Consider the following 23,236-nt stretch of genomic DNA (forward strand, 5'->3'; position numbering starts at 1 on the left):
GTGTTTTATAGTTTATACATATTTTTATGTAAACCATATCACTTATTTCTCACAGAAAAACCCAGTGTTGATCATAACCCTTTCTACTGAGTACTAACTGTGGGCTAAGCACTACCATTGCAATTTTTTGGGCATTCTCATTTACTCATCACAACAACTCTATGAGGCAAATGTATTACTCTTATCTCTTTATTCTAGACGGGAAAGTTGGAGCACAGAGAGGTTGGGGAAATTGCTGAAGGTCACACAGTAAGTGGCAGAACTGGGATATACTCCCAGGGTGGCTGGCTCCAGAGACCATGCCCTTTATAACATGTTAAACTTGTTAACATGTTGCAACATGCTAAACTTGTAGAACATATTTCATTTTCTATTTACATATGCCATGTCATTCAACTATCACAACAGTCCTACAAAGCAGATAATCCCACTAGACTGGAAAGGTGCAGTAAAGTGATTTTTATGAATCCTCACAGTAGCAGAGCAGGACTCATATCAGGTCTTCTAACTTCAGTATGGTTCTCTTCCCTCTCTCGTAATAAAGGTAAAAACAAGTTCTTTTCAAGGTGCTCTGGAGATAATTGAGATAACAAAGGGCAAGTGGTTTGATTTTCTTTGGAAAGACGGTTCTTGAGAAACTTAACATTTGATTATTGTTCCTGCATTTTCAGTGAGGAGCAGCAGTGTGGGGGTGATGCCAAATATCAATCAGGCAGCGAACAAATCAGTCATCTTCTGGGTAAGTGCACACATCAAATTAGCATTTTAGGAATGAGGCAGAGAAGGAGATTTCTAATAAGTCTCTCTCCAAAACATACACCAGCTCTCAGAGACATTTCTAACTTCTAACATTCATAGGATTTTCACAAGAAAGTTAGTAATCCTAAAACTCTCCTAGGCAAATGGCGTTTTCTCTTAGATTGTAACAATAATACTTCTGAAGAAAGCAGTAAATTTTACTTCCTTATTTTCCAATTTCACATACCCCATAGTGGTCATATGTGGGATGCTGCTGATTTCTAAAGAAAAGGCTTGTTTTAACCAGTGGAATTTTACAAGGGCAGAAACTTACAAAAGATGATTACTCAATGAAATCAATAAGCCATCACTCACTATAGATATAAGAGCGCAAGATATGACCTTTCACCTTGAGTAATTTAAAATGACCTAGAAACAAGAAAGGACATGCGGAGGTAATAGAAGCCTTTTTTTTTTCTTGTCAATTCAACTTTTATTTTTCTGCTGAAATTAGGGTAAAATTTTAAAATTATTTTTATAGTGCTGGATATCTTCCACTAATTTTCTCCAGCTTTATTGAGATATAATTGACACATAGTATTATGTAGGTTTAAGGTGCTGAATGTGATGATTGGACTCACATATATATTGAGAAATGATGACCATAATAAGGATAGATAATACATCCTTCACTTCACATAATACAATTTTTATATGTGTAGTGAGAACATTTACATGTATAACATAGTACTGTTAACTATATTCACCCTGCTGAATATTAGATCTCCAGAACTTATTCATCTTATTAGTGGAAGTCTGTATCCTTCGACTGACCTCTCCTGTTTCCCTCTACCTTCCAGCCAACCACCATTCTACTCTGTTTCTATAAGTTTGTTTGTTTGTTTTTAGATTCCATATATAAGTGAAATTATGTAGTATTTGTTTTCTCTGACTTATTCCACTTAGCACAATGTTGACCATTTTGGAGTATGCAGCTCTGACGCTTACTAATTCTGTAATCTTAGGCAAGGCCATTTCTTTAACTCTTAAGCCTCAGTTACCTTATCTGCAAAATAGGGACAGTAATAATACCAACTGGATCACAGCAACCACTATACATCAGATACTGGTAGAAAGCTGGAGATGCCATATATAAGAAGACAGTCAAGGCCCTTAATCCTATAGAGCTTATGTTATAGAAGTACTCAATAAATTGCTTGTAATTATAATTTTTTAGAATTATAAGATTGAGATTATTAAGATTACTATTATTTACACTTTTTGTTGATTGGAATTTGGTGCTATTTTTCCATACCATTTTTTCCTTAAAAAGATTTTATTTCAATAGAAATCATTTTCTTGCTTAGATAGTAATTTTTTTTTTAAACTGTTGTTAAAAGTGATGGTATGAGTAGCCTTATGGATCAAACAAACAAACTAAAAAAAAAGGTGAAATTTTCTATATAGGCCAGGCCTGGAAATTTCCTGAGGTCAAAGAATCCTGGAGAAGTATAAGGTTCTTCTCAGAACAATCTCCGAAGAAAGCATGCTTATTATTGAGTACCCAGGGAAGGCCTTGAGTAGAAAGGATACCGGAAGCGTCAAGGGGCCCTACGACTGCAGCCTCTGGAGAGACTTGGGTGGGTACACTTAGGAAGGGCCGGGCCTAGAGGTGCCCTCAGACATATGTAGTTGAGGAGACCCACTAGGAACACGACATTACATGTGCTTGCAGTGGCCCCCTCCAGTTCTCTGCTCTGAGAGGGACCCTCAAAGAGGTAGACCGACCACTCTCCTGTGCAGCTTGGCATAGACCCACCCACCTCACAGCTTCTCTGTGGGGCCCAGGCAGACTTCTCTGCTTCTGAGGCATCTGGACAGTTTCATCTGGATGCTCCTACGTGGCTCCAGAACCTTCTTCCCTAAGTGTGCACATCACCTCAGCTCAGTCTTTACTGCTAGAATCAAAGCTTTGAAACAGAGGACACAAGGAAAAAGACTTGACTCCCAATTCACCTCTGCGTTTATTTATTAACAGATATTCCTAATTAACCTTTTTGATAAATGAGTAAACATTCTCACAGTTCTTAAAATTTCTTAAAATGGATAAACATTCTTAGAACTTCAGAACAATAAAATTTTAGAGACTTAGGGATATTGGAGCCAATTAGTCCAACCTCCTTTGTTCAGGGCAGAGGGAAACAGGGTTTGGAGAAGGGACAGGACACTTCCAAGGACCTGTGGCTAATATCTGGTAAATCTGGGACCATGACCAGGTCCTCTGACTCCCAATCTAGTGCTCCTTCCACCTCTTGATCAATTTACAACCTGAAGCAGGAAATTTGACTATCCTTCTAATCTCCTCCCAACTTGTGCAGCTACAAAAATAGATACAATCTGGAAGCCCAGCCATGCCAAATATTGTGGCAGACTTCCCAGCCTCACTCTCCTCCTCCCCCAGCTGATGAGAAGTGGAAGCTCCATAACACTCTTGCTAGAAAAGTGAAAATTATTTCTCTTTTATTCCTTTTTAAATCTAAATTCCACTGCCTGGCCAAGTTCAAAGGCCACTTAGGATTCACTATTTGGAGAGAAGGGACCAGAGAGATCATCAGATAAACACAGTCCCCTGTTTTAGATTCTATAAATTTAAAATACAGGAAACAATTGTGAACATTTATATTTTAAAAAGACCCAGACTAATAATGAAGAAAACATGAGGTTCAGGGGAAACCTGTGTGGCTACATGAGGTCTTTCTCCTAAGATGAAAGGCTAAAAAGAAGTTGAACTTATTAAAAGATTAATTTCAAATGGTGGCTGGATCCTAAGAGAGAAGCAACCTGGATACAAAAGACAAGAGCATTTGAATACAATGCAAGCTGAACTTGAGGAACTCTTTTCCTTCATGCTGACACTTGGCAGCATAATGGAAAAGAGTAGATGGGAGATATATATAGAAGGACACTCACTGCAGCATTGTTTGTAAGAGAAATTGGAAATAATCTAAATCTTCTTCCACAGGAGACTTGTTGGAATAAATTGTGGTGCATCCATATTGAGGAATATTATGCAGCTGTTTAAAAACAGAAGATTAAGCTACGTGTTCTATTGTAACATAGAATGGTGTCCAATGTACATTAAGATACTATGTAGCAAAAAAATATAATAAGTCATGGTATTATATAGTATGATCCCATTTGATTTAACAGGAAATGTATATATTTGTATATGTGCAGAAATTTTCTAGGAGAATATGCAAGAAAATTATTTGCTGGGAAACACTAATAGGAAAAGAAGGAGAATGAGAGGCTTTTATTTGTCATCTTTCATCTTTTGGATGTGAAAGTTTTACCACGACAATAGATTCCTGCTAGTATCTTTTCTATAAACCACAAAAATCTAGTATTTTTTAAAAACCACAAAAATAATCTGGAATTGATTTTTTCTCATAAATTTTAATTTATTACAAACTCTCCCACAACATAAAAATTAATGAATATGAGAGAAATATCCAAGAGCTCTTCACCAATACCTCTGTTTCTTCCTTCCTGAAGACTTCAGCCCTTGGACAAAATCTATCCTCCTCATCCTTGCCATCTCACCCTGTGTAACTCTGAAAGCTAACACCACGTAAAAGTTCTCAATCACATGTTTTTTTGGCCTTTTCCACTCACCCCAGATTCATTCCACATCAGCCACCAGCCTTGTTGTGATACCTAGAGCTAGAATGTGGAACTTCCTTTCTCCGGTCAGGGCCCAGAAAGCTACGATCACAAAGAACTGGCACGGGTGCTCTAGCAGGTCATCATTATTCTCTTTTTTGGTGAAAATACAGGATCAGGGAGTTTCCTTAGTGGACACTGGTGAGCTGCAGCACGGCATTTGCCCAACTATCTGCAATATACTTTTGGACTACTCTGAATAGAGTGGATTGAAAGGGACAGGGCTACAGATTTAACAAAATGTCCACAACATGTAGGTTTCTAATGATGACAACCTGTATGGAAGCACCTAATAGTCTACAAAAGAGCCTACATTTGAACCTTTTCTTTCTTTTGTTGGCAAGGAAGAGTATTTTATTTATTTTTTTGGCCACATAAGCGGCATGTGGGATCTTAGTTCCCTGACCAGGGATCGAACCTGTGCCCCCTGCATTGAAAGTGCAGAGTGTTAACCACTGGATTGCCAGGGAAGCCTTGAGGAGGGATATTTAAAAAAAATTTTTTTTTAAATAATTTGGGGGGAGGTCATGCTTTTCTAGCTTAACCTGTTTATCAATGATTCAGAAGACTAGAAAGGCATGTTTCAGTATATACTAGTTTTTCATGTATCACACTAATTCTTCTTTCCCTCCCATTTTGTGAAAGTATTCTAACTTCTGAACTGGAAAAGGTATGAATTGGATCGTTTCTTTCCTATGTTAACAACTTGCCTGTCTCCATATCTACATACTGTGTGATTCTATTTATTCTGGAAATACTCTGGTAAAGGTAAAACTATAGAAATAGAGAATAAGGGTTAAGGTGGTGGTAGACACTATGCATTTTAAAACCCTTAGAACTATACACAATAAAAGTACAATTTTTACTGTCTGAAAGTTTTAAAATAAATTTTTAAAACTTTGCTTTTTCATTGTGAGATACCAATGTCCATAGTAATATTAGTAAATAATGATAATAATAATAGTACATATAAAAATGAATGCTAGCTCCTCACTTCAACAGCATGTCACTGAAAGGTAAAATTCCTCTGGCTTCTTCAGTGTTGGAGTTGAAATATCCGATTGGAAATATGCATCATGTCATCTTCTGCTCCCTACTTACCAGTTTCATTCCAAACCCTGTTTTTCCCTCTCACTTCACAGTCCCAGGCCTAAATATACCAGGTTGTTTCTTGCTCCCATCAGCCTTCAAAACCCAGCTCAGCCATCAGCTTCTTAGGACTGCTGCTGCTGCTGCTGCTGCTGCTGCTGCTAAGTCGCTTCAGTAGTGTCCGACTCTGTGCGACTCCATAGGCGGCAGCCCACCGGGCTCTCCCGTCCCTGGGATTCTCCAGGCAAGAACACTGGAGTGGGTTGCCATTTCCTTCTCCAATGCACAAAAGTGAAAAGTGAAAATGAAGTCACTCAGTCGTGTCTGACTCCTATCGACCCCATGAACTGCAGCCTACCAGGCTCCTCCGTCCATGGGATTTGCCAGGCAAGAGTACTGGAGTGGGGTGCCATTGCCTTCTCTGGCTTCTTAGGACAGTCTTCCCTTATTCCTGATACAAATTATGCTTATTTATCTATGACCACCCCCATGATGCTGGGCTATAAATGTGTATCAATGTACCACTCACCCCCTTAGCACTTCATTAAACTGAGCTCCTGGAGGGTAGATATCACGTGTTATTTGCTTCTGAATCCCTGGAACCCAGCACAGTGCTGGGAACATAATCCAACGCTCAAAAAATATTTGAAGATAATTAAATAATTTTAAACAACTCATTTTTTTCTGACTAGGCAAACTAAATTACTAATTATGTGTTTGAGGAAGAGGGCATTTCTCCAAAAAAAAAAAAAAAAAATTCCCTAACAATATAATCATTTTCCCTTTTCCAACATTTTGTTACTACTTGGGAACAATCTCACATATTAAGAGGATACAGTCAGCAGTAATCCATTTTATAGCATGTTTTGCAATATACAGTCCCATATTTCATTTAATCAATTTCCTTCTTGTTTGCAAGTACTGGTGTAAATAAGCTTGTTGCACCTTTATGTAGTAATTCCTAATTACTGCGGTCCCTTTTACTTAAGAGGACAAGTGCTTTTGACTTCAGCTGGGGCTTATCCCACACCCGAAAGCAAAAGGAGAGATACGGGTAGACCACACAGACTCTTGAAGGGACTGGAGTACATTTATTGTTGCAAGAATCTCAGATTAGTGTTTATGGTAAAACCCATGTGCCCTGCTCAAATACTAACAGATCTGGAGGGACTAGAGGGAGGGATTTCCCATCCCTGTATTCTGTATTCATCAGGCTGATCTCATTCCCTGGCTCCGGTAACAGGATAGGTCAAAGACATCTGGCTGTTCCAGGCTGGGATTTTGGCAATGGCTGGGATGAACCTTTGCCTCCAATGAGACTGCAGCAGGCTGGGTCTGCAAGGAGAGCTGCCAACCTTGTTGTCACACTTGCCCGAGTCAAGGCTAGACAAGAGTCTGCCTGGAGCTAGTGATGCAGGCAGATCGCTAGAAGTCTGGATAGGGTTTGAATAATGGCAAGGCCAAGGCCGAGGGCATGGGAACATGGCTTGGGGGCCCTGGCAACATCACTCATGAACACACTATCTGAAAAGAAGAGTGGCCTCTGTTACCTCTCTCATCCTCAATTTCCCTGTCAAAGACGGAGGATTAGAACCAGTGATTTCTAAGGCTCCCTTCTTGACCCTTGGCATAGGCAAAACAGCTTGGTTGCAGAGAAGTACAGGCAGGACCACAGGGCAAGGCGGCTCAGAATTCATGGTGATCCAGACTTCATGCTGAGTTAGAGGACACAAGGTAAGAACAGCCCCCAAGGATTCTTGGATGGCTCCAGAAGCTCCCTGCTCCAATAAGCCTCTGGGAAGCTGGCTCCTGAACTGAGCAGGTTTCCCAGGCTAGCTAGCAACCTATTTACTCAGAGGATACATATTTGCCCAAGGAAAGACCTTCAGTCAGAGGCCCTTGGAGCTGCATATGAGCAATGCACTAAAGAATCCCAGGGGCAAGACAGATACTTCTCAGTCTGGTTGTCTGCTCCATGCTGGCCCCAGGCTTATTAGCACTGTCTCTCCACTTCCTTTTAAACACCAGCCCCTCCTGCCCTACCTCCAGTGTGTGTTTTGTTAGGAAGCAGCATGAATGGGGGAAATACAGCAACTTTAGAATCTGAAACCCTGGATTTGAGTCTCAGCCCTGAATGTTGTGCATTTATGTGACCTTGAGTAGATTATTTTCCCTACCTATACCTCAATGTTCTTCATCTGTAAAATGGAAATTATGTCACCCATCTCTATAGATGTCTCCATGACTCAAATCAGATCACTAAATAGCTGTGCTCTGTAGACAGAAACACCAGATAGACCTAAGCCATTAGCCATGCCAAATTATTTTGGGAAATCGCTGGGGTCTAAATGATGCATAAATAAAACCAGAGCTGGAGAGAAAGCCTCTCTAGGCTCTGTGCAGACTCGCTGTCTCCTATCAGTCATCTGGCCATTCCCCTAATCCTCCCCTCCAGCCTGCAGGGCTTGGCTGTGGGGCCAGCCAGCCACTAACAGGACTGCTTGCTGCTCAGACCAGACAGTCCCCAGGGCTGCAGGCTTCTGCCTGTCAGCCTATCAGCTGGCACACTGACAGACAGGGAATCTGGCCAACAAGTGTCTAATCAAGATGGTACCAAGTCTTAAACCTGTCGATTCAGTGCAGTGAATCCAAAGGGGTCACAGGCAGCGCTATTAATAAATGCCAGAGGTATGGTGGGCTACAAAACTTGGAACTTCAAGGCCATGGGGTATTATGGAAAGGTGGAGGATCTGGGGAAAAAGCGTGCCAGCATTCCTTGTGCAGAAGACAGTCCGTTGAAAATGCATGAACTTTGAGGCCCAAAAGACTGGAAGACCAAGCCCTGCTCCACTATTTATTGACTATATAGCCTTGGCCAGAGCACTTCTCTGAGCCTTGGTTTTCTCATTGTACAATGGGCATTACAGTAATAATACCATCCCAGTAGCTAATATTTACCAAAGACATATTATGTGTCAGACACTGTGTTTCATGTGCTCCGTGGGTGTTACACATGCAACCTACTTCTCAGGATTCTTCTGAAGCAACTGGCTAAAGTACCCGATGAGCTAATGGACACTTGACAAAGATGAGCTTCCTCTCTGTACCCCTCATCCTTATGTCTCACAAAACCTTACTGCTAGGGAATTCCCTGGTGGTCCAGTGGTTAGGACTCAGTGCTTTCACTCCCAGGCCCAGGTTTAATCCCTGGTCAGGGAACTAAGATCCCATGTGCTGCACAGTGTGACCAAATTAAAACAAAACAAAAACCCCCAACAAACAACCAAACAAAACCTACTACTCTGGTGCCGCAATTTCTTCATTCTTTGCAAATCTGGCTTCACCACTTAGCAGCTGTGTAGCCTAAGCAGTTCCTTAACTACTCTGAGCCTCACTTTTTTTTTTTAATGAGGTAAAACAATGAGTGATGACCTCATACAGTTGTGGGAATGAAATGAGATGGAGACAAAGTGCTTAATGCAATGGCAGCACGTAGTAAATTCTCAATGAATATTCGTTGCTTTAATGGTTATTTATCACCCCTCATATTTGTGTCATGTTTTTCACTTTATGAAGCACTTCCACATCTGTTAACTCTTTGGATTTATACTCTGTGAGGCAGACAGGGCAAGAATTATTATTCCTATTCAGCAAAGAAATGGAGGCTCAGAATTGTGGAGTGACTTACTCGAGGTCACATGGTGAATAAGAAGCGGAGACGAAACTGAAACCCAGATCTTCCTCCTCTAAGCTCAGTGCTTTGTCCCCACTAAGAAAAGGGCCAAAGCCAACCCCCAAGCTGGTCCTTTGGCCTGAAAAGGAACCCCATATGTGCAGCCAGAGGTGGTTGGTGGTGGGTGAACGTCACAGCCCCAAGTGAGTCCAAAGTCTCCATGGCCACTATAAATGGAGGCCCCTCCCAGACACCAAGAAGCCCTTGGGGGATGATCCCTGGCAGGGACATAGCTCTCAGCAGAAACAATTCCTGCAGAGCTTGCAAGTCTTCTGACATTTCAGGGTCCCACAGAAATTGAATGCAAAGTTACATGCATAAGTACACTGGGTATTTTTCTGGGTAGGTGGTCCAATGCTTTTATCAGATTCTCAGAAGCATCCCTGACCCACAGAAGGGAAAGAACAGTTGTTACAAGCTGCAGCCTTGACTTTCATACCTGAATAGCCCTCTTCCAAGTCCTGTTCCCTGAGGGTGGCTTCTGTGAACCATGGCCACGACCAAAAGAAATAGCCACTAGCCTCTGCTTGCCTTGCCTGGTATGGCCTTTATTTTCTTCTTGTCTAGATTTACCAAATTTACTTTAGTGAGTAGACAGTACCTTTATAGTCACTCTAAAACAACCAAGTTTTTCTTTAATCCTAAGTCCATTATTTAACCCAAGAAACAAGAGTTAACATAAACAGGGTTTACCACTTTGTCTCAGCAAACACAATTTAGATGTGCTGTTTCTAATGAAAACCAAAACAGAGCAAATAATTAAGTTAAGAACAACAGCATCAATTTAGTAGTTTACCAATTAGCAATTCACTCCAACATGTTTTGAGTAAACGCTGAGCTCACAGAACACCATGCTTAGTGCTTCTGGTTTAATTGGCCTCTCTGCAATACTCAGCATGACTGGCCTCTGTTGTCAACACCACCACCTTCCCTTGGTCTTGGTGACGCACACTTCTCTGACTACCTGTGGGCTCCTTGTGCATGTTCTTGGGTATGTTCTTCTTCCTCTGCCCTCTCCTAGATATTAGCTCTGCCCATACACTTTTGTTTTCTAGCCGGCTGTCTCCCTGATGACTTCATTGGCTTCCACAACTTTGTTTACCATTTCTATCCTGATGATTCCCAAATCTGTAACCTTGGTTATTCTATCAATACTAATTTTGCTCACTTGGATGAGGACAGCAGCCTTCTAACAGGTGTCTTGTCTCCATTCTGGCCTGCTTTGATCTATTCACGCAGCAGTCAGAGTGACTCTCCCAATATGCAAACTAGATCATGGTGTAGGCAGAGAGGTGGGGGTCACAGATAGAAGACCTCGTAAGACATTCTCAGATGTTTGAAACTTACCCTGAAGGCACTGGGGAGCCACTGAAGAACTGTGCACAGAGTAACTATGATCTAGTTTGTGTTTTGGGAAAATCACTCTGGCCTTTGGCCAGATCTATTTCTTTTTTGACCTGATTGTGGAGGCCATTTTGCGGTGATTAAAAATATATATGAGTTTATTCTTCTTTCCACTTAGCTCTTTACGTATTGGTTATACAGAAATGTAGAGGTTATAGAGGGGCAAGACACTTGTTAAAAAGAGTTTAGAATCAAACAAATTCAAGGAGAACTGAAGGCTTCTCTTTTCATCTCTTTATTGTATGTTATGCTCTGGGTGCATGCCTTCCTCAGCATAAACACACCATCAACATGCCTAGCTCAGCGTTCTCACTCACAGGCTCCTCTGTGCCTTGAATTCTCTCTCCCAGCCTCCACACCCAATGGTTCTCCAGGAAGCCTTCTCGATCTTTCTGGCTCTCTTTGGATACATGTACCTCAGGACTCCTAGTCCATGGGCCATGTACATGTACCACCTCTTTTGCACTTCCCACACATAACTCAGGTTTTGATAAAATTTTTCATGTAACTCAGTGCTAAAGAATCCTCCTGCTAATGCACAAGATGTAAGTTTGGTCCTGGATCAGGAAGATCCCCTGGAGGAGGAAATGACAACCCACTCCAGTGTTCTTGTCTGGAAAATCCTATGGATAGAAGAGCTTGGGAGGCTATAGTCCAAGGGGTCGCAAAGAGTCAGACATGACTGAGCATATATGCTTATACATGATAAAATTTTTCATATGAATCTGCTATGTTTCTCCAGACAAGGCTTTCCTGTGTTTTGTTCACTAGGTACTCAGGAAATTTTGGCTGAATCAATAAGATCATCCAAGATCCAACCCTTGAGGGCAGCTTTACTCTGGGATTTGAATCAAGGTTTCTTTTGCAGCTAACCCAGAGCTACCAGCTATTATCCATAGATCATCTAAACAAAGTCACCCTTCTAGACATTCACATTGGATGGCATCACCCATTCAAGTCTGAACAAACTCTGAGAGACGGTGAAGGACAGGGAAGCCTGGCATGCTGCAGTCCATGGGGTTGCAAAGAGTCGGACACGACTGAGCAACTAAATGACAATAAGAAAAAAGAATGTGGAACTAATGGGGAGGAGTCCTGGGTGCAACTCCAATCTCATTCATCGCTGATTCAATGAGTCATGTCATCTCTTGCAAAAATAGTTTGTTTGTTTTTTTCCCAACTGCAAAATAGTTATTGTTGCTCTTCACAGGTTGTAAGGCTTGGAGGAAGTAGTATATACCCAAAGGAGCTTTGCAGACATGTTAAAACAAAAAGTAACTTTGTGTTTGTGTGAATATTACCCTTTTCTTTTTCTATTTACAGGCATCACTATTTTTCTATTCTCTTTCCATCCATGTCTGACCTTTCCATAACAGTGCTATTCACCATAGTGCAAGATGCTCTTGCCTACAGCAAACAGCAGTCTTTAAGTTCAAATTTTATAACTGTAAATGGAGTCATTCAAAAATACCAGGGTCAGGACCATGGCTGGCATCTACAATGAGAGTCCAGAAGGAGTGATATAAATCAAATGACCTCTCTTATTATAGAAAGTCAATATGCCCTGGAGGGATTCGTCTTAGCAAATGAAATTTGCTAAGGTGGTGACAATAAAAGGGGATGTGCAAATGGAATTGGTGAAAATTATACTGAGTATCCTGTGAAAAGACCCAGTGTTTATCTCCTTTTTTTCACAATACTGCCAGCACACCAATATCTTGCATTTTCTTATCTACGGCCAAGTGAGTAAGGCCTGGTCATATAAATACAGCATAGATCCTTCATCTTTCTACCATTTGATATGTAGAATTTATATAATGTAAGTATTTATCTTATCTCTTGATTCTAGATATGGGAGAGCTCATATATGTGTCTGAGAGACATATCCTTGGTGCCAAGACATCAGGAGGACCAGATCTATGTGGAACTCTCCTGGGGCTCTTGTATAATGCAGTGTGCCCAGAGTCCAGAAGAAAATATTATTGCGTGAGAACCTGAAAGACAAACATCTCTGAAATGGGGGCAAAGGTCACAGTGACAGCTTGTTATTCCCATCTCTCCTACAATTACCACGTGTCATGGGTGGAGTGGCATTGAACCTAGAAGAAAACAGGAAATTTTGCTATAGGCTATGACTTCTCTGCTCTCCTGCTATGCCTCCTTCTTAACCACAGTCTGTCAAGTCAATCTTGAACAGCCAAGTGCCTTCTACCTTAGAGTCCTTGCAACTCCTTCTCTACATTTTAACCCAGTAGAGCACTTATAGATGATCTTTTTCTGGTTGCTTCCTTTCAGACTGTTAACTTCTTAAGATTAGCTACCCAATGGACTGACTATACAGTTCATGGAATTCTCCAGGCCAGAATACTGGAGTGGGTAGCCTTTCCCTTCTCCAAGGGGGTCTTCCCAACCCAGGTATCGAACCCAGGTCTCCCACATTGCAGGTGGATTCCTTACCAGCTGAGCCACAAAGGAAGCCTGAATTAGCTACAGATGTTAGATTTGACTTCTCTATCAAATAATGCACTGCAGGCCTAAGGCAAGGGAGGCACCAGATTCCTGGGACACTGCCCTTGTTAAGACTTCTGAGTATCCAGGTCCCTGATTTCTGAAAGGGAAAACTGGACACACTGTACACATATCCTCTGCAATATGCTGATAATCCTGTGAGATTCTCTCATCAGATGAGAGCTCAGTCTGGTACTTTAGAATAATATATTTTCTTTGTCACTAAATCAGAAGTGCAGCTGAGAAGAGCCTGGAGTTGAGCTTGGCTGTAGGCTCAGCACGGGTGAGCAGTGGCATGGCTGCTTAGCAAGTCTACAGCAACGTAGGCAGCCTTGGCAAATGAGAAGGGGCCAAATTAATGGGGGGAAGTGGGCAGCCCCATTCTAGCCTGTGCTAGTCAGTCCACAGGTGCATTACCACACTCCCCATTACAAGTCCCTTCATAGAAGACAAGTAACCTGAGTCCACAATGGGAAGAGGAGCAGGGTGGATAAATGGTGGGGCATAGAACAGAGCTGAAGAAACTGGGAATCTGAGCTTACAGGGAAGAAGGCATGTGAGGCCCTCTAAGAGCTGCCTCCAAATATCTGAAAGGTTGTCATTTGGAAATAAGATCAACCACGATCTATATGAAAACTAAAACCAATGGCTGAAAACAAGCTGATTTTCACTCAATGTTAAGTGCTCCTTTCCTAACAAGCAGAGCTGGCTATCAGTGGAAAAGACTGCCTCGTGAAGGAAGGTGGCCTCTGCCAGTGGGTGTTCAAGCAGAGATTCAATTACAAGCCGTTAAAAGCATGATGGTCTGTGAGATTCCAACTTGTGCGACTCAAAGCTAATGGCATCCAATGGCCATCTCAATTCCACAAAGTTTTGATGCCAAGAGAGAGTATAGAACCTAGTTCCAAAAAGCAGCCTTTCCTGCCACCTCCCTCTCTGTTCCCAGCACACTAATTTTCTCTCCTTCGGTGCTGGTAGGAAGCAGGACTCCATGAGAGATGGTAAGTGAGACAAGGCTCTGCCCAGCCCTCTCAGCATGATTGGCAATTAGCTGGACTCCAGCCTTCCAGGACTCACAAGCTCACAGCAGGTCATGATATTCCACTGGTGCTTATTTAGAACCCAAGGAAGGAGGCAGCCACAGGTAGCAGGGGCTTAATTCTGAACCCATGCTAACCAAACATTAACATTTGCATTTAAAAACAGGAGCAGGAAAAAGAGCAATGAAAACTCTACTCAATTAAAGCTGTTTGCAAATGCAAATATGCCTGACACAGAAGAGAAAGGGACTCCTGAGTGGCCACCCCTCTCTGTTGACATTTGTGACCAGACAGAAGAGGGGAGTGTATACATACGCCGGAGGAAGAAGAAATTGGAGTGGGTGGAGGAGTGGAAGATGAGGAGGGACAGAAAGATAATTTTGTTCTATACCACGAAACCTATAATTTCATTCTGACATGAAAATTAGCTCTGTAGCTAATTAGCTTTCTAATATCATTTGCTGCCATAGAAAGGATAAAAGTTTATGAATTTATGAACCTACATGAAAAAGAAAAAAGGGCTGCAAGTTTGCAAGAGGGGATTAGCTGATTCAAATCACAGGAGCCATTTTAGGAGATTAGGCCTATCATTGCCTTTGTGCCCAGAAGAGCATCTAGGAGCAGGCCTCATGTTGTGTCTGTACACCATCACCCTCAGTGGCTGGACTGGCTTCTCTGAGGAGCCCTCCAGTATTTGGAAAACCCTGATGTTAAAGGTCTCCTTGTACAGTGGAAGACTGTGCTCTGCAGCACCCCACCATTGGTCCTAAATGTGCCCTCTTGAGCCTCTGAGCACACTTGCCCTCCTGCTGCCCAGGACCAGCCTACTGTGACTTGAAGTAATTTATGAATCAGGCCATAAGTCCACCTGGCAGCTGGCCCGCTTACCCTATCAAACATCTTCCCTTCACCTCTTTGGACTGTTCTAGACCACTTGGCCTTCCCTACCAAGATCACTGTGATCCAATTAGATGTAGAACCTTCTAGAACTTCCAGAACTCAACCTGGCCTTGAGAAATATCTCTCCTATTTTTACTTTCCTTAAAATATAATTATTGTATGTCAGCAAGATGGCAGACTATGAAGTTCTAACTCTCATGACTCCCATAGAAACACTGATACTAACAACCACTCATGGATGAGAGTACCTTTATTAGAGTCTAAGAGTATAGCAGAGGTTTCAGCACCTGGGTGGAGCATAAAATCCAAGAATGGTGCATTGTGTGTCAGAAGAGCCATTTTCCTTTATCTATGCCAACCCTAACCCACTCCAGTGTTCTTGCCTGGAGAATCCCAGGGACGGCAGGGCCTGGTGGGCTGCCATATATGGGGTCACATAGAGTTGGACACAACTGAAGCAACTTAGCAGCAACAGCAGCAGCATGCCAACCCTTCCCCAAAGTGGCACAGTTCAGGGCCAAGAGAGACCCCCATGGCCCATGGTTTTTCCCACAAGGGAAAATGAAAGTGAAGTGAGCATCCAGCTTCCCCAGCCTTGCAGGGCACTGCCCAAGATGCCCACTTCTAGCTCATCCCACCCAGAATACCGAGGGGATGGGCTCAGCTGACTCACCTGGGAAAAGCCAGAAGCAGAGAAATGGTGTGGGGGCTCAGAGCAACCAGCATGCATATCTTGACAACCACCCACAGATCCTACTAACTAGCTTGCAGTCTTCAATAAGAGCCCTAGAATAGATCAACAAAACTATAGCTGGTTTTGTGAAAAGATAAAATTGACAAACCTTTAGTTAGACTAAGAAAGAAGACTCAAATAATTAAAATTATAAGTGAAAGATGAAACAGTAAACTGATTCCACAGAAATACAAAGGATCATGAGACTTCTATGAACAATTATACATCAACAAATTGGGTAACCTAGAAGAAATAGGTAAATTCCTAGACACATGAAGAGAGTGTGATTAGTGATACCAAGATTGAATCATAGAGAAATAGAAAATCTGAACAGGCCAATAACAAGCAAGGAGGTTAAATCAGTAATCAAAAACCTCCCAACTAAGAAAAGTCCGAGACTAGACAACTTCACTGATGAATTCTACCAAACATTTAAGGAATTAATGCCAATCTTTCTCAAAATCTTCCAAAAATTTGAAGAGAAGGGAACACTTCCAAACTCATCTTACAATGCCAGCATTATACTAAAGCCAGACGAAAAACTTTACAAGAAAAGAAAATTACAGGCCAATATCCCTAGTGAACACTGACGCAAAAATCCTCAAGGAGATACTAGCCCACCCATTCAGTTCAGTTCAGTTCAGTCACTCAGTCGTGTCTGACTCTTTGCGACCCCATGAATCGCAGCACGCCAGGCCTCCCTGTCCATCACTAACTCCCAGAGTTCCCCAAGACTCACGTCCATCGAGTCAGTGATGCCATCCAGCCATCTCATCTTCTGTCATCCCCTTCTCCTCCTTCTCCCAATCCCTCCCAGCATCAGAGTCTTTTCCAATGAGTCAGCTTTTCCCATGAGGCGGCCAAAATACGGGAGTTTCAGCTTTAGCATCATTCCTTCCAAAGAAATCTCAGGGCTGATCTCCTTCAGAACGGATTGGTTGGATCTCCTTGCAGTCCAAGGGACTCTCAAGAGTCTTCTCCAACACCACAGTTCAAAAGCATCAATTCTTCGGCCCTCAGCTTTCTTCACACTCCAACTCTCACATCCATACGTGACCACTGGAAAAACCATAGCCTTGACTAGACGGACCTTTGTTGGCAAAGTAATATCTCTGCTTTTCAATATGCTATCTAGGTTGGTCATAACTTTCCTTCCAAGGAGTAAGCGACTTTTAATTTCATGGCTGCAGTCACCACTGCAGTGATTTTGGAGCCCCCAAAAATAAAGTCTGACACTGTTTCCACTGTTTCCCCAACCATTTCCCATGAAGTGATGGGACTGGATGCCATGATCTTCGTTTTCTGAATGTTGAGTTTTAAGCCAACTTTTTCACTCTCCTCTTTCACTTTCATCAAGAGGCTTTTGAGTTCCTCTTCACTTTCTGCCATAAGGGTGGTGTCATCTGAATATCTGAGGTTATTGATATTTCTCCCGGCAATCTTGATTCCAGCTTGTGTTTCTTCCAGCCCAGCGTTTCTCATGATGTACTCTGCATATAAGTTAAATAAGCAGGGTGACAATATACAGTTTTGACATACTCCTTTTCCTATTTGGAACCAGTCTGTCGTTCCATGTCCAGTTCTAACTGTTGCTTCCTGACCTGCATACACATTTCTCAAGAGGCAGGTCAGGTGGTCTGGTATTCCCATCTCTTTCAGAATTTTCCACAGTTTATTGTGATCCACACAGTCCAAGGCTTTGGCATAGTCAATAAAGCAGAAATAGATGTTTTTCTGGAACTCTCTTGCTTTTTCCATGATCCAGCGGATGTTGGCAATTTGATCTCTGGTTCCTCTGCCTTTTCTAAAACCAGCTTGAACATCTGGAAGTTCACGGTTCACATATTGCTGAAGCCTGGCTTGGAGAATTTTGAGCATTGCTTTACTAGCGTGTGAGATGAGTGCAATTGTGCGGTAGTTTGAGCATTCTTTGGCATTGCCTTTGTACAATAGCACCCCCCAAAAAATACTTAGGAATAAACTTATCCAAGGAGGTGAAATATCTATACACTGAAAACTATAAAACACTGATGAAAAAGATACAACAGTCCCAGTTCTGGTTATATATCCAAAGGAAATGAAATAAATATCTTGAGACATCTGCACTCCCAAGTTCATTACAGCATAATTCATAGTAGTCAAGATACGGAAACAGCCCAAGTGTTCATTGACAGATGAAGGGATAAAGAAAATGTGGTATATATATTGCATATATAATATATAATGTGATTACATATATATATATATATGATATTATTCAGACATAGAAAAGACCAAAATTCTGCCACTTGTGTCAACATGGATGAGTCTAGATGGCATTATACTAAGTGAAATAAACCAGACACAGAAAGACAAATGCTATATGATCTCATTTACATGTGGAATCTAAAAAAGTCAAAATTCATAGAAACAGGGAGTATAACAGTAGTTGCCAAAGGCTGGGAGCTGGGGAAAATGGGGAGGTGTTGGTCAAAAGATATAAATTTTCAGTTGGAAGATGAATCAATTCTGGGGCTCTAACATACAGAATGGTGTTTATACTTAACAATATTGTATTGTACACCTGAAATTTTCTAAGCAAGTAAACATTAAGTGCTCTCACTAGAATAAAAAGGAAAAAGGTAACTAAAGTAGGTGATGGATGTGTTAAGGAGCTTGATGTGGTAATCATTTCACAATGCATATATATACCAAATAACATAATTTAAAAATAAACAAAGCTTGAACAGACATTTTTCGAAAGAAGACATACAAATCACCACCAGGTTCATAAAAAGATGGTCAATAATGCTAACCATAGATTGGAAATGAAAACCACAAAGAGATGAGATAGCCTCACACCTATTAGAATGACTATTTTTTTAAAAAAGATAAATGCTAGCAAGAATATGGAGAAAAGAGAATCCTGGTACACTATTGGTGTGAATATAAATTGGTATACCATGATGGAAAACAGAGTGGAGTTTTCTCAAAAAATTAACAAATAGGACTACCAAATGATCTAATACTTTTACTTTTGGGTATTTACCCAAAGGAATGGAAATCAAGATCTTGGGGAAATACCTGCACTTCCACATTCATTGCAGCATTATTTATAGTAGCCAAGATATGGAAATAACATACGTGTCTATTGATGAATGAATATGTAAAGAAAATGTGATGTATGTATAATATGATGTAAAGAGTTGTGTCTGACTCTTTGTGACCCCATGGACTGTGGCCCGCCAAGCTCCTTTGTCCATGGGATTCTCCAGGCAAGAATATTGCTAAGGAAGATTCTCCAAGGAATTTTCCTAGCCCAGGGTTTGAACCCATGTCTCCTATGTTTCCTGCAGTGCCACCCAGGAAGCCCTCATATTATATTTTACACACACACACACACACACACAACGGAATAATATTCAGTCTTTAAAAAGAAGGAAATCCAGCCATTCAAAAAACCATGGATAGACCTGGAGCACATTATCCTAAGTGAAGTAAGCCAGACACAGAAAGACAAATACTGTGTGATATCACATGTATGTGGAACCTAAAACAGTCAGTCATAGAAGCAGAGTAGAATGGTGGTTGCCAGGAGCTGGGAAGAGAAGGAAATGAAAACATGACAGTTAAAGGGTGCAAAGTTTCAGTTATATAAGTAAATCTGGAGATTAAGGAGGAGAAGGGGACGACAGAGGATGAGATGGCTGGATGGCATCACTGACTTGATGGACGTGAGTCTGAGTGAACTCCGGGAGTTGGTGATGGACAGGGAGGCCTGGCGTGCTGCGATTCACGGGGTCGCAAAGAGTCGGACACGACTGAGTGACTGATCTGATCTGATCTGATCTGATTGTGACTAGGTTAACAATATTCTTTTGTATACTTAAAATTTGCTAAGGAGGTAGATCTTATATTGGGCTTCCTGGTGGCTCAGTCGATAAAGAATCCAACTGCAATGCAGGAGACCTGGGTTTGATCCTGGGATTGAGAAGATCCCCTGGAGGAGGGCATGGCAACACACTCTAGCATTCTTGCCTGGAGAATCTCCATGGACAGAGGAGCCTGGCAGGCTGCAGTCCATGGGGTTGCGAAGAGTCAGACATGACTGAGCAACTAAGCACAGCACAACACAGATCTTATATTAAGTATTCTTACCATAAAATAATAACAATAATAAAAACTAAGTGGGAGGAAACTTTAGGAGAGGATGGATATGTTTTCAGCCTTGATGGTTTCCTGGGTAGAGCTTTTTACATGTCAATCAAACCTCAATAAAGTGTTTTTTATATGTATATCATTAGAGTCACATTTACTGAGCACATATTCTGGGCCATTTCATTTAACTTTTGCAGGAACCCTAGGAGTTAGATGTTCGATTATTATTTCCACTTAACAGTTGAGAAAACTGAGTCTCAGAGATGCTAATTTACTTGCCAAAGGTTGCAGACCTGGTAAACTCGATAGCCAGGATTTTGAATCCCAGACTGTCATTTATTACTAGTATCACTACCTTATATATGCAGGACCTTTCACAGCTCATTGATTATGACTGCTATTACTCTGTGAATTCTCTCAGTCCCCCAATGTGTGTGAAGAATGTGAGCCTCATAGAGATAAAGTGCCTGCCCCCATCCACAGATGGCAATCAGTGGTTCTGGAGTTGGAACCCAGACTTTCTGTTCATGATCTCTTTACCACAGCATGCTGACACACCTGCTAAATATTTTGCCCTAAAATTGTTTTATTATGACCTCTATAAACACAACCAAAAACATTAACAAGTGAGATTAACACAGAAATATTGAATGATTGACTGTATTTAAACATTTTTTAGACGCTTTTCCATGGGCCCCTAACATAAGACGCTTTTCCATGGGCCCCTAACATAATTCGATTCCAAGGCTTTCTACACACAGATAGATATCAGCTCCTGGTCACATATAAACACCAAGTTCTGGGTCCAAATGATTTCAGTCTAAGACCCCTGGGGATGAGAATCCTTCAAAGCAGGCCATGAAGCTATAGAACCCTGCCCAGCTCCCCACCCATACAAAGCATTTTCCTGCCATCCCTCCTTCCTGGTCCTCTCCCATTTGGAGCCTGGTTTTGCCCCATGACTACAACTCCCAGCCTGACACCCAACCTAAGTTCTCCTGGGCTGGGGTCCATTAACAATTCCTTTTTGGCCTCCCAACCAGATCTGGACACTGTGCAACATGCTCCCTATAATCTGTCCCTACTCCTTCCCATATTTCTTGATACCTATAGTTTGTAGTGAACTCAACCCCATACAAGACACTTTAAAGAATAATGTCATCCATTTATCTGATAAAGTCCACAATACATAGAACCCCCGATGAGTAAAAGTGGACCCTTAGTAACAGACATTAAAGCTGTTACAAAAAATATCATCAGAGAGCACCAGGCTGAGGGGTGGGATCTTGGGGGTGTGTGGGAGAGAGGCTTAAGAGGGAGGGAATATATGTATACTTATGGCTGATTCATGTCCTTGTACTGCAGAAACCAACAGAACTTTGTAAAGCAACTATCCTCCAATTAAAAATAAATGTAAAAAAATAATAAAATATCTATATCAAATTACCACTCTCCTTCCAACTATCATTATGAATTAAGAGTTTCTTAAATGATTACATTCGCTAGTTGTAACAAATTTATTTTGGGAGGTCTTAAAGAACAAATCTGAAGATGAATCATGTAATGCTCCCTGATACTGAAATTGCTAAACTTCTCACAGAATTTGAAAAGCAAATTTACTTTTGAAACATCTTCCAGTTTATGGGTCTTTGGGGACTGATTGCGAGTGTTACGTGGCTACTTCTATAAAAAGGTTTGTGATATCCAATAATAGTACTCTTCAAGAATAATTAGCATCTTTAGAACAGGATTCATGAATATTACTCATCACATGGAATCCAACGAAGGCACAGTCAAGGAAATGATACTTGGTTGATATCCAAAAATAGCCAGAGCTGGCAGTCTGGTTTGCAGCCTCAGTAGTCCAAGCAAGGAGTAGAACAGGACACAAGGAGGCATGGGAGTGAATACTTCCCATCTGCGTGTCTCTGAGTGTGTGCATGACTTGTGTCCAAGTCTTCTGTGATGCCATGGACTATAGCCCGCCAGGCTCCTCTGTCCATGGGATTTCCCAGGCAAGAATACTGGAGTGGGTTGACATTTCCTCCTCCAGAGATCTTCCTGACCCAGGGATCGGACTCCCGTCTCTTCTGTCTCCTGCACTGGCAGGTGGCTTCGTTAGCACTGCACCACCTGGGAAGCCGAAATACTTCCCACGCATTCCAAAGACGTGACCCCTAAGTTCAGTTTTTCATGCCAATAATGTCCCTTAAAAAGCGTGTAGCTTAATTATAACAAGTGCATCCAGTTTTGATGCCTTTATGTCTTATCTAAGAATACTCCCCACTTTCCGTTTTATGTGATATCTATTACACAGTTGAGCTTCACTCTTTTTTGGTATAATTTCCATCTTTTAAAACTTGTGGGGAGGCTCTACTTCCCTCACAAATGAACAGAGTCCCTGATCTCCAGACAACCTCTCCTTTTACCTCCCTGCTCTGTTAAACCTGCCACTCCCTTCCTTAGTCCCTCCAAAGTGGGTTCCACCTGAAGCAGACTTGCTATCCTATTCTTTACATGAGTCCTCCACTCCTTTCTCCACATATTTCCCTCCCACTTCTTCATTTCCTCTACGGACCATACTTGTAGCTGACACACCTAAGCCCATTCTGGCACGCTGTCCTCAGGAAGAACTCCTTTGATCCTGCTGTTTCCTTACTGAATCTGGTATTTAGTCTTAATTATTTTGTTTGTTTCATCTCATTCTTTACACTTCACACAATTCCTCCTGACAAGCATCATCTTGGGTTCTCCCATCAATCACTTTTTTTTTTAACAGCTGTGAAATATATGTTTATTGTTACTTCTGACCCATTCATTGTACAACTAATCCAGCAAAAATTACCAGGAAAATTTTACGTTATTTATTCAGGACTGTGGTTTCTCAAAAACTTTGAACTTGGGGTCTTCAAATGTGAAGTTAGGGAAAGTGTTCATGTCTCCTTTACTATATATTTGGTCAAGCTTAAAAAGCTCCCTGTCCAGTTCTTGCTGATACTCTGGGTCAGCATCAACAGGTCCTCCAGATGTCTGTCACCTAGTTCTATATTCTCTGATCTTGTCCATGAAGAATTACCGTACAGATCAAGTTCCTTATTAGATGCCACTGCTGTTACACCTGTGTTCCTCCTCAGAGAGACTGAGACTGCAGACTGAATGACAGTGGACCTGAGGAGCCTCAGAAGAATCATGGTGATCCTGTTACTTGCATTCAATCCCAAGCTGCCAGAG

General features: G+C 41.6%; 1 long non-coding RNA gene and 1 pseudogene across 2 annotated transcripts in view; both read right to left on the reverse strand.

Moving 5' to 3' along the window:
• LOC113897250 overlaps positions 1-23,236 on the reverse strand; it is a 493,455-nt gene that overhangs the window by 123,873 nt on the left and 346,346 nt on the right. The gene's annotated exons all lie outside the window — the stretch shown is intronic.
• Positions 22,195-23,196, reverse strand: LOC113897248 (annotated as a pseudogene).

The sequence above is a fragment of the Bos indicus x Bos taurus genome, chromosome 8 (assembly GCF_003369695.1).
Source record: "Bos indicus x Bos taurus breed Angus x Brahman F1 hybrid chromosome 8, Bos_hybrid_MaternalHap_v2.0, whole genome shotgun sequence".
NCBI lineage: Eukaryota > Metazoa > Chordata > Mammalia > Artiodactyla > Bovidae > Bos > Bos indicus x Bos taurus.